The sequence below is a fragment of the Pelophylax lessonae genome, assembly GCF_965119305.1.
Source record: "Pelophylax lessonae genome assembly, chromosome: 13".
NCBI lineage: Eukaryota > Metazoa > Chordata > Amphibia > Anura > Ranidae > Pelophylax > Pelophylax lessonae.
In genome coordinates, this window is record NC_138780.1 from 180321241 (window position 1) to 180337995 (window position 16755).

General features: G+C 46.9%; 1 protein-coding gene across 1 annotated transcript in view; it reads left to right on the top strand.

Moving 5' to 3' along the window:
* Positions 1-16755, top strand: part of NRXN3 (neurexin 3) — a 748840-nt gene that overhangs the window by 114368 nt on the left and 617717 nt on the right. The window lies entirely within an intron of this gene.

Sequence of the window (16755 nt, forward strand, 5' to 3'; positions counted from 1 at the left end):
CGGCATCCCTTCAACTGGGTTATTGGGCTCGGGGCAGGGCAGGACTGCCCAACACTGGGATTGGTTGTCACAGTGCTTGCATGGTTGGGAGCCGGTCCTGCTGGTCCCACTGGCTCCTGATCATCGCAGCTCAGTCATTGGACTGGAAGTGTGCAGTGAGTCCGCTCTCAGCACAGAAGCCTAAGTCAACTTTTTAGCTTTGCTGGGAACTCAGTCTGCTCTCCTCCAATGATCAGACTTGTCCTGACATGCCTCCGCTACACAGCCATTCACTGGCAAGCTCAGTGTGCTGCTGCTTCTCCTCCCCAGCTCTTATGCAGCTGAGAACAGAGGGAATGTGATCACTTATAAAAAATGGAAAAAGGTATTTATAATTTTTTTTTGTTAATATTTATACAAAAATGTTTTGCCTTTCATTTCGATTTTAAACTGAATGGGTTGTTTTACAAGGTGATCGTTTACAATCACTTTACCACTTCAGGTCCGAAAGGTTTACCCCCCTTTCTGGATTTTTTGCAATACGGCACTGTGTTACTTTAACTGACAATTGCGCAGTTGTGTGACATTGCACAGAAGTAAAATTGATGTCCTTTTTTTCCCCACAAATAGATCTTTCTTTTGGTGCTATTTTATCACATATTTTATGGTATTCATGGTATACTGGTATTTTATCACATCTGCGGTTTTTATTTTTTTGTGCTATAAACAAAAAAAGACCGACACTTCTGAAAAAAAATAAAAATATTTTTTACTTTCTGCTAGAAAACATATCAAGTAAAAAAAATCTAATTTCTTCATCAATTTGGGCCAATATGTATACAGTACTATGTCATCATTTTGGTAAAATCCCAATAAGGGTATATTGATTGGTTTGCGCAAAAGTTATACCATCTACAAACTATGGGATAGATTTATGGAATTTTTATTTATTTATTTATATATTTTTTACTAGTAATGTCGGCGATCAATGCGAACCAGCTGCGATATTGCACCGGTCAAATCGGACACCAAGTGACACTTTCTGGGTACCAGTGACACTAATACAGTAATCGGTTCTAAAAAACGGTTAAATGTGTGCCTAAAATGTGCCTGCTTACTGCGTGGGAGGTGTTTGTACTATGGGAAGGTATTGACTCATGTTTCTGCTTTGCAGAAACACAGGATCCATGCCTTCCCTACTGACAGAACAGCGGTCTGTCTTGTTTGTAAAGGCAGACAGCCGTTCTGTTTCGAACGATCGGCAGTTCCCAGCGGACATCGAGTCTGCCGGACCCGCTAATCTGCTCCCGCTGTGTCCAATCAAAGCGGGAGCAGGTCGCCGGCGGCGCGCGCGTGTGTGCCCCAGACCTGAAAGTGCAGGACCTGGTACATGTACATGATCCTGCACAGGAGAGCCGCCTTGCCGCCATATATGTATAGTATACAGTCGGCAAGCAGTTAATCATCGGTTGAATGTACCATATACATTGTATCCTTTACTCAGTCAGGTTTGTATACAATGTTGCCCATGCTCAAGCCCTGATGAAGGGGGATGATCTGCAGCCCCCGAAACCCATTGACTCGTTTTTATAAAGCCTTCAGTTTGATCTTACATCGGAATAAACTTGTATATTGTATCACGGGCTTGGCCCTCCGATCGCAGATTCATAGAAATATATTACCAGCAAAGGGAATTGTGGAACATTTTTGGGGTGTAATGAAAACCCAATCTGAACCCTACTGCGACACCATTGGATAATAACACAGATAAGACAATTCTGGGGTTCCAGCAATACCTGTATTGCCGGAATTTCCTTCCTTTGTGTAAATAAATGTCCATTTTCCCGGAAGACAGGGATCCAGATCTGATCGGAAGGATGATCCCACTTCAGAGGGTGGCAGACTCGGCTGGAATTGCGGACCCCCCCCCCCACACTTTTTTTTTTTCTCCCCGGTCTGTGTCACATCTGCGATTAAATGCCTCTCGACTGTTATCGCCCTGATTTATTTCACTGGATTTTCTTTTCTCCCCTGCGCCCGCCCTCCCTCCTTTCTCCTCCATTTATCTCCCATTTCTGCTCTTATCTCTGCCTTCCAGTTTGACGCTTATTTAATGGATTTTTAACCCTTTTGTGGCAGGCTGATTACCCTCGCGCGGGCGTGTGCCGCGGATTAGTGACGGGTCGTCGCCTTGGGAAGGACACTGGGCTCGGGGTATTGGATTTTATGTCATTGTTCAGTTCTTGTGTCACCTCAGCGCCCCTCTCAATGGCTCATTTGTGCTCCATTGTTTTAGCGATTGATTGCTCGTCTTGACGTGCGGCGATGGACAGGCAGAGGCTGCCGGGGACACACCCAGTCCGACTGCATTCAGATGAAATATTTCTGTCACTTTGGATTACATCTTGAATTTGGGCTCAGCATAGTAGAATTCTATTTGTAAATCTGCAGTTTCATTAAAAATAATCCCTGGTGATCCTGCCATGAGGGTCCTTGTTCGGGCACTTCCTGTTATAGGGTGACAACGCTCTGTCTCTGTTCCCCAATTGTGCTCCTGTGTTGTCACCTGGGCTTCCGATGGAAACCCCAAGTGACCATTTCAACACACATTGGGCAGGTATGGTCCACTGTTGTCATCATCAGGAAACCTGCCCTGAGAAATTCTGCACAACCATCACTAAATTGCATATTGGAAGTGGCTGCAAAGAGGCTGCAGGAGATCAGCGGCAGAGATGTAACAAAGGAGGCGAAAACAGGATTTTGTTGCTCTTTTAAATGACAAGTGTTTATTATATACAGTGCACACTAAGGCTCCACACAAACTAGCGTTTTTTTTAAAAGCTCAAAAAACACTAGGAAAGAAATGCTGGATAAAAAATTCTGATAATAGCGTTTTTTTGTTTTTTGCCGGCATGTAGTAGCGTTTTAGTTGCTTTTAGGAGCATTTAGGAGTGTTGGCATTTTATTAGTGTTTTTACAGTAGATGGAGAAAAAAAAAATAACACTCAAAAAAGCTGGCTACATTTACACCTGAGCATAGCATCTTTGAGCGTTTTTCCGGTGGTTTTTTTGCGCATTTTTATACAGGGCTTTTGAGCTTTGTCATTTATTTTTATTAGCGAACAGAGAAAACTATCAACTGTTGCATCATTTGTTGCTAGTTTTTTTTTTTAGCTTTTCAATTAACTTTTATTTATTTTCAAATTATTATTATTTATTTTTTTGTTAGGGTAAGGGGTTAGAGTAAGTATCGGTTCAAACTATGGCGATCCGACTTCGGGGGCGACCTGTGAAGTTGCGTGCACCGCGACTTCGGCGCGACTTGCATGGACTTCACATAATGGAAGTCAATGCAAGTCGCTCCGATGTCGCCCCGAAGTAGTACAGGAACTATTTTCTAAGTCGGAGCGACTTGAGTCGCTCCTATTAGAACGGTTCCCATAGCACTGAATGGACTGCGACTTGTCAGGGTGACCAGTCGCCTGACAAGTCGCGGTAGTGTGAACCGGGACTTAAGGTTAGGTTAGGGTTAGGAATAGGGGTTGGTTTGGGGTTATTTATTATTTATTTATTTTTGTACTACTACTACTATTACTACTACTACTACTACTACTACTACTACTACTACTACTATGGGTTAGGGTGTTAATACTACTATTACTACTATTACTACTACTACTACTTCTACTACTACTACTACTACTAATAATAATAAATGTAAAATAAATACACAATAAGCTAAAATAATCATAAATAAATACAATAAATAATACTATGAGATAACTAAATAACCCCTAGCCTTAAGGCTCCGTTCACATGTGGGCGTTTTTGGAGCGTTTTTCTGCTCACTAATCAGCTCTCAAAACGCCCAACAAGACAAATCCCATTCATTGCAATGACCCCTGTTTACATCTGAGCGTTTTGACGCCCTAAGGAAAACGCCCAACGATCAAAAAAGTACTTGAGCTTCTTTTTGGGCAGATCACAGGCGTTTCGTCCCATAGACCTCAATGTAAAGTGATATTTGGCGTTTCACAGGCGTTTTACAAGCGTTTAGTTGCTCCTGATCAGCTCAAACAGCACAACTCTCCACCCAGCTCTCCACCCAGGTCTCCACCCCCTTGGCATGCCTCTGCTGTGAGCACATTTTCCTGAAACATGGAGAACAGCAGTTAGGCAGTTTAGGTGACCAGACCCTGCCATACCAAGGTGACCGTAGCCTGCTGCCATACCAGGGTGACCGTAATGTAGTTTAGGTGAACTGACTCTGCTGTGCCAGGCTGACCAAACTCTTCCATGCCAAGGTGACCGTAATGTAGATATATATATGGAATCAAAAAACACAATTTTGGAGCCCTAAAACCCAATAAATGCCCCTAAAAAGTGCCTAGGGTTCTGGATCATGCCCCAGGGACTATGAATCAGGCAAAAAAAAGTTCTTAAAAATTGTCGTTTTTGATAGAGAGCCAATTATTGAAAAAAAGAAAAAAAAAAGAAAAAAAAAGATTTCTTTGGATTTGGTTTTAATTTTAGTGTCTGGGGGTCTAAAAAGTGTACCTGTGAAGTTTCAGCTCTGTAGCATGTCCAGAACCATAAAAAAAAAAAAAGATCATGCAGAAGAGGAGGTCCCTGGGAGGTCCAATGCAGAGGAGGAGGTCCCTGGGAGGTTCCTTTGCAAATGTTGTAAAAAAAACACTCTGCTTTTCCATTGGTCACTAAAAACACCTGTTAAAAACGCCCAAAAAAACGCCTGTAAAACGCTTGCAAACGCTTGCAAAAACGCCTATAAAAACGCCTGTAAAACGCCTGAAAAACGATAAACAAACGCCTGAAAAACGCCAACGCCTACATGTGAACGGAGCGTAACACTTAAACCTTAAAAATAATAATATTAATACAAAGTTAATGAATAACTAAACACCCTAACCCGAGCCCAAAATAAACAAATAAAATTTGGCATAATTATAAATAACAACAATAATACAATAATTCATTTTTTGGTTTGGGGTTTATTATTATTATTATTATTAATATTTTATTTAATATTTTTTAGGCTCCGTTCACATCTAGGCGTTTTGGGGCGTTTTTGGGGCGTTTTTCTGCTCTAGGATCAGCTCTCAAAACGCCCAACAAGACAAATCCTATTCATTTCAATGGCCCCTGTTCACATCTGAGCGTTTTGACGCTGTATACAAAACGCCCAACGCTCAAAAAAGTACATGAGCTTCTTTTTGGGCAGATTACAGGCGTTTTCCATTGATCTCTATTCAATCTAAAAACGCCTGCACAAAAATCGCGGTAAAAATCGCGGTAAAATCGCGGTAAAAAACGCCGCAAAAATCGCGGTAAAATCGCGGTAAAAAATGCGCGAAAAACGCTACGCTCAGGTGTGAATGTAGCCTTAAGGTTAGATGTTAATTATTTATCTATGCATTATTATATATTTATTATTTATGATGATTTTTAGATTTTGTTATTTGTGTATTTAGTTTACATTTATGTATTCATATAGTATTACTATTTTTTTTTCTTTTGTTTTTTTATTTGCGCAGAAAAACACGTGGCAAAATGCGCAAATGCTCACAAAAAAGTGCAAATGGCGCATTTCCATTAATCTCTATGGGAAAAACAATGCGCCAAAAATGCGCAACTCTGCCTAATTTTGAGATACACAAAAGCTCCATAACATTTTTGCGTTTTTTTTTTTTTTTTGTTTTCTCCTGGGAAAAACGCATTGCAAAAACCCTACAAAATGCTTTTTTTTCTGTTCCTAAACGCTTAAGCTTGAAAAACACTTTTAACAGAAAATGGTGTAGATGGACACATAGGATAACATTCTTAGCTGCTAGAAGTTGAACACTAGTGTGCATGGAGCCTAAGTTTTATCCAATTTGGGTTTCCATCAATCACAAGAATACAGAGGATGTTAGAGTAGTAACGTTTTGTGTTAGGGGTAGGTGTAACTGCTAAAGTGCCCCCTTATTTGTGGGTAGGATTTGTAATGCCCCCTGGTGTTGGGTGGGGTGGGATGTAGGTCTTGTAGCACCCCCTGGTGTTGGGGTAAGATGTAGCTGTAAAAGTACCCCCTTGGTGTTGAGGTAGAATGAAGCAGTGGCAGTGTCCACTGAGGTTGGGGTAGGACATGTGTTGTAGTCCCCCCTAGTGTTGCGTTAGGTTGTAGATATGGCAGTACCCCTGGTGTTGAATTAGGATGTTGGAATTGTAGAGCCCTCCTTGTTTTTGAGCTAAAATGATGGGGTGAAATGTAGCTGTGCAGTGCCCCCTGGTGTTGGGGTAGGATGTAGGTGTTGTAGCCCCCCTAGGATTTAACTGTGGTAGTGCCCTCTGGTGTTGGAGTAGGTGGATGTTGTGGTATTACCCCCTGGTGTTGGGGTAGGATGCAGCTGTGGTAGTGCCTTCTGGTATTGGGTTAGGATATAACTGTGGTAACGCCCCCTGGTATTGGGGTAGGATGTTGTTGTGGTAGTTCCCCTGGCATTTGGGTAGGATGCAGCTGTGGTATTGCTCCCTGGTGTTGGGGTAGCATATAGCTGTGGCAGTTCCCCCTGGTATTGGGGTAGGATATAACTGTGGTATAGCCCTCTTGTGTTGAGGTAGAATGTAGCATTGGTAGTTAGGGATGCACCGAATGTTCGGCGGCCGAACATTATTCGGCCGAAAATAGAAAAAATAGCACTTTCGGTGTTCGGCCAAAAAGGTCAAAAGGCCGAATAATTTTGTGCCGAACAATGTCAGCGGCGGTCACTAAATGGCGGCCCGCGCGATGCTTCCGCCCGACCGCTCCCCTTCCTCATTGCGGCTCCCTGCTCACACGCCGCCGGTGTCCTGTCCGAGTAGGGGGTGTGACGTCACGCGCGCGTCCCGCCCCCTGCTCCTGACTGCGGCTCCTTCACACTAGGTCCAGCGAGCATGACACTATGTGCACGCCCCGCCCCCCTGTTCGCGGCTTTTGGCTCCGACCTGGCTGCAGTTCAGGTATGTGGAGCACATTTGGGGGAGAATACGGTAGCTGCACAAGCATTAGTGTGCAGACTGCCATATGTTGTTGCCACTTGCCATGCTCATTACATTAGAGTGCCCTATAAAGTGCCCCTTAAAAAAAAAAAGAAAAAAAATGTGCCCAACAGAGTGCTCCCTTGACATAAAATGTGGCCATCAGCGTGCCCCTTATTTTATGCTAAGGGACATGCTGATGAGCATATTTTATGTTAAGGGGCACTCTGATGAGCATATTTTATGTTAAGGGGCATGCTAATGGGCATATTTAATGTTAAGAGCAACGCTGATTTAAATGTTTTGTTTTGCCCATCAGAGTGCCCCCTAACATAAAATGTGCCCATCAGCGTGCCCCCTAACATAAAATGTGCCCATCAGCGTGCCCCCTAAAAATTGTCAAAATAAATGGAAAAAATGCGAAACACCGCGTTCGGTATTCGGCCTTCGGCCAAGCATTTCATTATTATTCGGCTTCGGCTTCGGCCAAGAATTTCATTTCGGTGCATCCCTATTGGTAGTGCCCCTTGGTGTTTGGGTAGGATATAACTGTGGTAGTGCCCTCTGGTGTTGGGGTAAGATATAGCTGTGGTAGGGCCCTCTGGTGTTAGGGTAGGATATATCTGTGGTAGTGCTCTCTGATGGTGCCCTCTGGTGTTGGTGTAGGATATAGCTGTGGTAGTGCTATATGGTAGTGCCCCCTGGTGTTGGGGTAGGATATAGCTGTGGTAGTGCCCTCTGGTGTTGGGGTAAGATATAGCTGTGGTAGGGCCCTCTGGTGTTAGGGTAGGATATATCTGTGGTAGTGCTCTCTGATGGTGCCCTCTGGTGTTGGTGTAGGATATAGCTGTGGTAGTGCTATCTGGTAGTGCCCCCTGGTGTTGGGGTAGGATATAGCTGTGGTAGTGCTCTCTGGTAGTGCCCCTTGGTGTTGGGGTAGGATATAGCTGTGGTAGTGCCCCTTGGTGTTGGGGTAGGATATCGCTGTGGTAGTGGTGCCCTCTGGTGTTGGGGTAGGATATAGCTGTGGTAGTGCCCCCTGGTGTTGGGGTAGGATATAGCTGTGGTTGTGCCCCCTGGTGTTCGGGTAGGATATATCTGTGGTAGTGCTCTCTGGTAGTGCCCCCTGGTGTTGGGGTTGGATATAGATGTGGTAGTGCTCTCTGGTAGTGCCCCCTGGTGTTGGCGTAGGATCTAGCTGTGGTAGTGCTCTCTGGTAGTGCCCCCTGGTGTTGGGGTAGGATATAGATGTGGTAGTGCTCTGTGGTAGTGCCCTCTGGTGTTGGGGTAGGATATAGCTGTGGTAGTGCTCTCTGGTAGTGCCCCCTGGTGTTGGGGTAGGATATAGCTGTGGTAGTGCTCTCTGGTAGTGCCCTCTGGTGTTGGGGTAGGATATAGCTGTGGCATTGCCCTCTCGTGTTGGGGTAGGATATAGCTGTGGTAATATCCCCTGGTGTTGAGACAGGATGCAGCTGTGATAGTGACCATGTTGTTGGGGTAGGATATAGCTGTGGTAGTGACCTCTGGTGTTTGGGTAGGATATAGCTGTGGTAGTGCCCGCTGGTGTTGGGGTAGGATATAGCTGTGGTAGTGACCTCTGGTGTTGGGGTAGGATATAGCTGTGGTAGTGACCTCTGGTGTTTGGGTAGGATATAGCTGTGGTAGTGCCTGCTGGTGTCGGGGTTGGATATAGCTGTGGTAGTGACCTCTGGTGTTTGGGTAGGATATAGCTGTGGTAGTGCCCTCTGGTGTTGGGGTAGGATATAGCTGTGGCAGTGCCCCCTGGTGTTGGGGTAAGTTATAGCTGTGGTAGTGCCCTCTGGTGTCTGGGTAGGATATATCTTTGGTAGTGCCCTCTGATGTTAGGGTAGGATATAGCTTTGGTAGTGCCCTCTGATGTTGGGGTAGGATATATTGCTGTGGTAGTGCTCCTTGGTGTTGGGGTAGGATATAACTGTGGCAGTGCCCCCTGGTGTTGGGGTAGGATATAGCTGTGGTAGTGCTATCTGGTAGTGCCCCCTGGTGTTGGGGTAGGATATAGCTGTGGTAGTGCTCTCTGGTAGTGCCCCTTGGTGTTGGGGTAGGATATAGCTGTGGTAGTGCCCCTTGGTGTTGGGGTAGGATATCGCTGTGGTAGTGGTGCCCTCTGGTGTTGGATATAGCTGTGGTAGTGCCCCCTGGTGTTGGGGTAGGATATAGCTGTGGTTGTGCCCCCTGGTGTTCGGGTAGGATATATCTGTGGTAGTGCTCTCTGGTAGTGCCCCCTGGTGTTGGGGTTGGATATAGATGTGGTAGTGCTCTCTGGTAGTGCCCCCTGGTGTTGGCGTAGGATCTAGCTGTGGTAGTGCTCTCTGGTAGTGCCCCCTGGTGTTGGGGTAGGATATAGATGTGGTAGTGCTCTGTGGTAGTGCCCTCTGGTGTTGGGGTAGGATATAGCTGTGGTAGTGCTCTCTGGTAGTGCCCCCTGGTGTTGGGGTAGGATATAGCTGTGGTAGTGCTCTCTGGTAGTGCCCTCTGGTGTTGGGGTAGGATATAGCTGTGGCAGTGCCCTCTCGTGTTGGGGTAGGATATAGCTGTGGTAATGTCCCCTGGTGTTGAGACAGGATGCAGCTGTGATAGTGACCATGTTGTTGGGGTAGGATATAGCTGTGGTAGTGACCTCTGGTGTTTGGGTAGGATATAGCTGTGGTAGTGCCCGCTGGTGTTGGGGTAGGATATAGCTGTGGTAGTGACCTCTGGTGTTGGGGTAGGATATAGCTGTGGTAGTGACCTCTGGTGTTTGGGTAGGATATAGCTGTGGTAGTGCCTGCTGGTGTCGGGGTAGGATATAGCTGTGATAGTGACCTCTGGTGTTTGGGTAGGATATAGCTGTGGTAGTGCCCTCTGGTGTTGGGGTAGGATATAGCTGTGGCAGTGCCCCCTGGTGTTGGGGTAAGATATAGCTGTGGTAGTGCCCTCTGGTGTCTGGGTAGGATATATCTTTGGTAGTGCCCTCTGATGTTGGGGTAGGATATAGCTGTGGTAGTGCCCCTTGGTGTTGGGGTAGGATATAACTGTGGCAGTGCCCCCTGGTGTTGGGGTAGAATATAGCTGTGGTAGTCTCTCTGGTAGTGCCCTTTGGTGTTGGCGTAGGATATAGCTGTGGTAGTGCTCTCTGGTAGTGCCCCCTGGTGTTGGGGTAAGATATAGCTGTGGTAGTGCCCCTTGGTGTTGGGGTAGGATATTGCTGTGGTAGTGGTGCCCTCTGGTGTTGGATATAGCTGTGGTAGTGCCCCCTGGTGTTGGGGTAGGATATAGCTGTGGTTGTGCCCCCTGGTGTTCGGGTAGGATATATCTGTGGTAGTGCTCTCTGGTAGTGCCCCCTGGTGTTGGGGTTGGATATAGATGTGGTAGTGCTCTCTGGTAGTGCCCCCTGGTGTTGGCGTAGGATCTAGCTGTGGTAGTGCTCTCTGGTAGTGCCCCCTGGTGTTGGGGTAGGATATAGATGTGGTAGTGCTCTGTGGTAGTGCCCTCTGGTGTTGGGGTAGGATATAGCTGTGGTAGTGCTCTCTGGTAGTGCCCCCTGGTGTTGGGGTAGGATATAGCTGTGGTAGTGCTCTCTGGTAGTGCCCTCTGGTGTTGGGGTAGGATATAGCTGTGGTAGTGACCTCTGGTGTTTGGGTAGGATATAGCTGTGGTAGTGCCTGCTGGTGTCGGGGTAGGATATAGCTGTGGTAGTGACCTCTGGTGTTTGGGTAGGATATAGCTGTGGCAGTGCCCCCTGGTGTTGGGGTAGGATATAGCTGTGGTAGTGCTCTCTGGTAGTGCCCTCTGGTGTTGGGGTAGGATATAGCTGTGGCAGTGCCCTCTCGTGTTGGGGTAGGATATAGCTGTGGTAATGTCCCCTGGTGTTGAGACAGGATGCAGCTGTGATAGTGACCATGTTGTTGGGGTAGGATATAGCTGTGGTAGTGACCTCTGGTGTTTGGGTAGGATATAGCTGTGGTAGTGCCCGCTGGTGTTGGGGTAGGATATAGCTGTGGTAGTGACCTCTGGTGTTGGGGTAGGATATAGCTGTGGTAGTGACCTCTGGTGTTTGGGTAGGATATAGCTGTGGTAGTGCCTGCTGGTGTCGGGGTAGGATATAGCTGTGGTAGTGACCTCTGGTGTTTGGGTAGGATATAGCTGTGGTAGTGCCCTCTGGTGTTGGGGTAGGATATAGCTGTGGCAGTGCCCCCTGGTGTTGGGGTAAGATATAGCTGTGGTAGTGCCCTCTGGTGTCTGGGTAGGATATATCTTTGGTAGTGCCCTCTGATGTTGGGGTAGGATATAGCTGTGGTAGTGCCCCTTGGTGTTGGGGTAGGATATAACTGTGGCAGTGCCCCCTGGTGTTGGGGTAGAATATAGCTGTGGTAGTCTCTCTGGTAGTGCCCTTTGGTGTTGGCGTAGGATATAGCTGTGGTAGTGCTCTCTGGTAGTGCCCCCTGGTGTTGAGGTAGGATTTAACTGTGGTAGTGCTCTCTGGTAATTCCCTCTGGTGTTGGCGTAGGATATAGCTGTGGTAGTGCTCTCTGGTAGTGCCCCTTGGTGTTGGGGTAGGATATAGCTGTGGTAGTGCCCCTTGCTGTTGGGGTAGGATATAGCTGTGGTAGTGCCCCCTGGTGTTGGGGTAGGCTATAGCTGTGGTTATGCCCCCTGGTGTTAGGGTAGGATATAGCTGTGGTAGTGCCCTCTGGTGTTGGGGTAGGATATAGCTGTGGTAGTGCTCTCTGGTAGTGCCCCCTGGTGTTGGGGTAGGATATAGATGTGGTAGTGCTCTCTGGTAGTGCCCCCTGGTGTTGGGGTAGGATATAGCGGTTGTAGTGCTCTCTGGTAGTGCCCTCTGGTGTTGGGGTAGGATATAGCTGTGGCAGTGCCCTCTGGTGTTGGGGTAGGATATAACTGTGGTAATGTCCCCTGGTGTTGAGGTAGGATGCAGCTGTGATAGTGCCCTCTGGTGTTGGGGTAGGATATAGCTGTGGTAGTGCTCTCTGGTAGTGCCCCCTAGTGTTGGGTTAGGATATAGCTGTGGTAGTGAACTCTGGTGTTTGGGTAGGATATAGCTGTGGTAGTGCCCTCTGGTGTTGGAGTAGAATATAGCTGTGGTAGTGCCCTCTGATGTTGGGGTAGGATATAGCTTTGGTAGGGCCCTCTGATGATGGGGTAGGATATAGCTGTGGTAGTGCCCTCTGGTGTTGGGGTAGGATGTAGCTGTGGTAGTGCCCCTTGGTGTGGGGGTAGGATTCAGCTGTGGTAGTGCCCTCTGGTGATGGGATAGGATATTGCTGTGGTAGTGCCCCCTGGTGTTGGGGTAGGATATAGCTGTTTGGTAGTGCCCCTTGGTGTTGGGGTAGGATATAGCTGTGGTAGTGCCCTCTGGTGATGGGATAGGATATAGCTGTGGTAGGGCCCTCTGGTGATGGGGTAGGATATAGCTGTGGTAGGGCCCTCTGGTGATGGGGTAGGATATAGCTGTGGTAGTGCCCTCTGGTGTTGGGGTAGGATATAGCTGTGGTAGTGCCCTCTGTTGTTGGGGTAGGATTCAGCTGTGGTAGTGCCCCTTGGTGTTGGGGTAGGATGCAGCTGTGGTAGTGCCCCCTAGGGATCGTTATCAGGGGTCAGTGTGCAGACTCAGCAGCGCCCCCTGGTGTCAGACATTGCATAGTCTCCTGTCTTTTTTCCTGTCTTCGGGGAGGAGGACAGCACAAGGTCCTGGATGACAGCTGCTGGTGATTGATGTCTCCGGAGAAGGTGTCCAGCCTGCGATATGGGCCGGGAGTGTTACAGGCAATTAGAATCCAAACAGACTGCGACGTTAACCCTCTCCCCGCCAGAACAGGACGGAGTATGCACTGACAGTCTCTGCAGGACTATACCCCCAGCCTCACGCTGGTATTCTCCATACCCTCTGGGGCAGAAGATGGAGATCAGGGAACTGTCTGCTCAGCAGCGGTCAGATGACATTAATGCGCATGGTGACCTTTCACCTGAGATTTCGTAGACAATACTATCTCCCAGTGCAGAGCTGTGGCCCCCCTTCAGCTCAGAGGTCCCAGGGAGATCTCTGCACACACAGATAAGGAATCCCCCCACCTCTCATTAATTTGCATTACCCCAGTTTGTATAACACTAGCTTATTTATAATATTAATGATATAATTTGCATGTAGAGTTGGGGGGGGGGTGGATTCTGGGAAATGGTTTGGCAGGTTGGGCTGGGGGGATGCGGTATAGAAAGATGGCCTCTAGGTAGGTTCTCTTTGGCCATAGTCTGCTCTTCCCGGCACAACTGATGAATTAAAATTAAAAAAAAAAAAAATGCATGGTGGGCGCCCGTCACCCTTTGTTATGGCCCATTTACAAAATGATAGAGGTGCCCAACGCCTCCTGTCACTGTAGAAGTGTTTATAGAATGCTGCCAGGGCCCCCGTACCCTCGCAGAGCATCTGCGCAGCTGGCAGCGGTGGGGTTAAGCGGATGGCTGGGTGCTTCTGGCTGCAGGGTGCCCCACACTGTGTATCATGGACATGTCGCAGTGTATTAAGTATGTGGCGGTGACAGAAGCAGCCCAATGCCCCAGGCAGGGCACAGACGCTCCTCGTACCGCGGTCTGTGACAGAGGAGGTTGGGGGGGGGGGGGCTTGGTCACTCTGAAAATCACATCCTGGGGTGCTGGTGTTGGATCTGGCGTGTCAGCGTACATCTGTGGTGTAGGAAACGACACATTACCCCGCTGAGTGAGGGCACACATAGCGGCAACCGCGGGTCAACTCCTACCGCGACCACAGCAGCTGGTACAACCATCCAGACGATGGATAGAACCCTGGCACGCAATACCCATGCTGCACTGAGGATATAATCTGATCGTCACGATGCATGGGACGCCACTCTAGACAGGGCACCTGGCCCACCTGTACCCTAATACCGTGCAACCCCCAACACTTTCACTTCCAGGACAGTCCACACAATAGATAACCTATGAATTCAACAAGAAACATCTCTTATGTGCAATTTCTTACATACCATTTTTATAGGGGCGCAGAATGGAAATTTTGGTGCCGAAACCGAAAATTCAGGATGCACTTGGCCGAAACGGAAACTGAAAATTGACAGTTTTTAAAACAATATATATTTTTATATAGAATTGTGTTATATTTTTAATTAATATCATGAATTTAAAAAGTAGCATGAATTTAAATGCATATGATTGTATTGTCCGCCATTATTGGCACCTTTAGCGCAAGAAAAGCTCAAGAAAATTCCACCTCTTTAAATTCTATGTATGTCTTCACACTGGTCTGTTGCGCTTCTGTTGTGGTGTTAAAAATTCTGTCTAGCACTGCCCCCTTGAGGGCTGCTGGATATTACACTCTTGGGTCCCCCTGGGTTACCGTTAGCAACACACAACTTAACACTTTACTTCTTGGTTCAGTCAATGATCAATCCAGGGGTTTGTAGTTGTTTTTGGTGTTTTTATTTAAATTAGGGATGGGAGAAGAGAATAGTGGGATACTCCAAATTAACTTTTCACAGTGCGGAGGACTCCAATTTCTGATGATGCAGCCAGGCTGCTGTTTCACCCTGCCACTAGGTGAATTCAGATTGATGGACTAGATTATCTTCAGGACACTTTCCTAGTATCCTCTCTCGACCACTGACACCCATCCACTGACTATCTCACTTCTGGGTGCCCCCCCCGCAGGTCAGGCCTCTTGACACGATCCCCTGTACTCATGATACTTTTTTTCTAGGGTCTCCAGTGTTTCCCCCTCAGTCAGGTTTTCCTGGACCTCTGAGTTCAGTTCCGTTCCTCTGGCCCTCACGACAACCTCCTGATGCTACGTGCCACTGCTACAGAGGAGGAGGCAGCTGCCACGCTCTCTCTGGAACTGTGCTCACCAGACAAAGAGCCCGCAGCACATGTGCTCCTGGCTTTTATACAGTGTCCCAGAATGCACAGAGACAGCCTGTCTCTACCAATCACCAGGCAATGCCTATGTATCCATTGGTCAGGTTTCCTCCCACTGTCCAACATGCCTCCCTATTGGACCAGTGTGAAACACTCCTGTAGACTCAATGAATCGCACACTGAGCAGACCTCACTAACAGATCCTTCTCTCTGGTAGGCAGAAAGCAATATAGATTTGCCTGCAGCTCCTCTGATAGGCAGACAGAGCCAAAAACTATACTCTCTCACTAGCACATACCTAGGAGGGTGCTACATCTGCTTGCTAAACGCACCAAAAACCGCACCTCCCTGTTACGTTTCTGATGCGGTTTTTAGGTCACATGACCTATGAAGAACACACAGCACACATTGCAAGATCGGGGTAACATCTTGTACGTTTTCGGCAACATTATTGGCATCTTTTTCTCTATCGGAAAAATGCAGAAAACACCAATCCGCCCAATACGTTTTGGCCGCTGAAATTTCAACACATCTCTAACCATTTTCGTTATCTGTTCAATTTGAGCAAAGAAAAATTCCTGTAAATCCTGCCAGAATTTCAACACTTCCTGTGCTTCACTCTTTTATATATTATTCCCAGCCATCATTGTGAACTACAGATCACCTATAATCTGTAGATTAGGAGAAGGGACTATGTTCACACGTCCTGTTCTAAGGTGACAACACTGCTCTCCCATAGATAAAGTGGCGTAAGCGTTGTCACCCTTGGACAGGAAGAGTATTCTTATGATGTCTTATTTTGGGGAGAACTGGCAAACTTTGCCTTCTTAGAATCGCTGCTATTGTCGCACTCTAATAGCCCCACATTCTAAAACACATGCACCCTGCACTATGGCAGCGTGCCGCCTTAACCTGCCAGTTGGCGTTGCAGAGCCAGCAAACCGCTAAGTCATATATACAGTGCATCCGAAAAGTATTCACAGCGCTTCACTTTTTCCACATTTTATTATGTTACAGCCTTATTCCATGTGATTTTTTTTTCATTTTTTATATTTAATAAATCTGCAAAGATTTCAAACAAACTTTTTTTATGTTGTCATTATCGGGCATTGTTTGCAGAATGTTGAGGAAAATAATGAATCAAATCCTTTTTGGAATAAGGCTGTAACATAACAAAATGTGGAAAAAGAAAAGCGCTGTGAATACTTTCCAAGTGCAGAGTAGGGAAACAGTGCCCTTCAACAGTTAAACATAAAACAGACCTCAAAAAATAAAAAAAAATAAAACAGACCTTAGAAGGCAGCAGTAGTGAAAATGAAGACAAAGGTGGTCTTGGATCACAAACACTGGAAGAATGAGGATTGAAAAAAAACATTAGCTGGGCCATAGAAAGCCTAATTCTAAGACCAGATGGAGGATCAGAATTTGGGACATAGGGCACAGGAGGTTCACAATGTCAACGTGTGGCCAATAAGTCTGCAGGAAATCTGTGAGTTCTTGGTGGAATGTCCATGTCCTGAAGCCTGAAATAGGCTCTTCCTAGGGCTAGAGGAGCTGTCAGGACCCAGATTTGAGCCTGCAACCTCTGCTGTGTTGTCTGGCAGTATCTCTTCTTGCTAATCCACCTGAGATACTGGACAGCTTCCTGGACAATTCCTTGGATAATCTTGCCTTGAACCTTGTTTCTGGTAAACCTTGTATTGTTCTTCCTAAAGCCAATATCTTGCTCTTGTCACTCCTGCTGCCATCCAAATTTTCGCCACCACTCATTAGCGACCTTTGACTTGTTCCTCTACTATGCTTCTGCTTGATCCCTTCCTGCTATATCTGCTACTG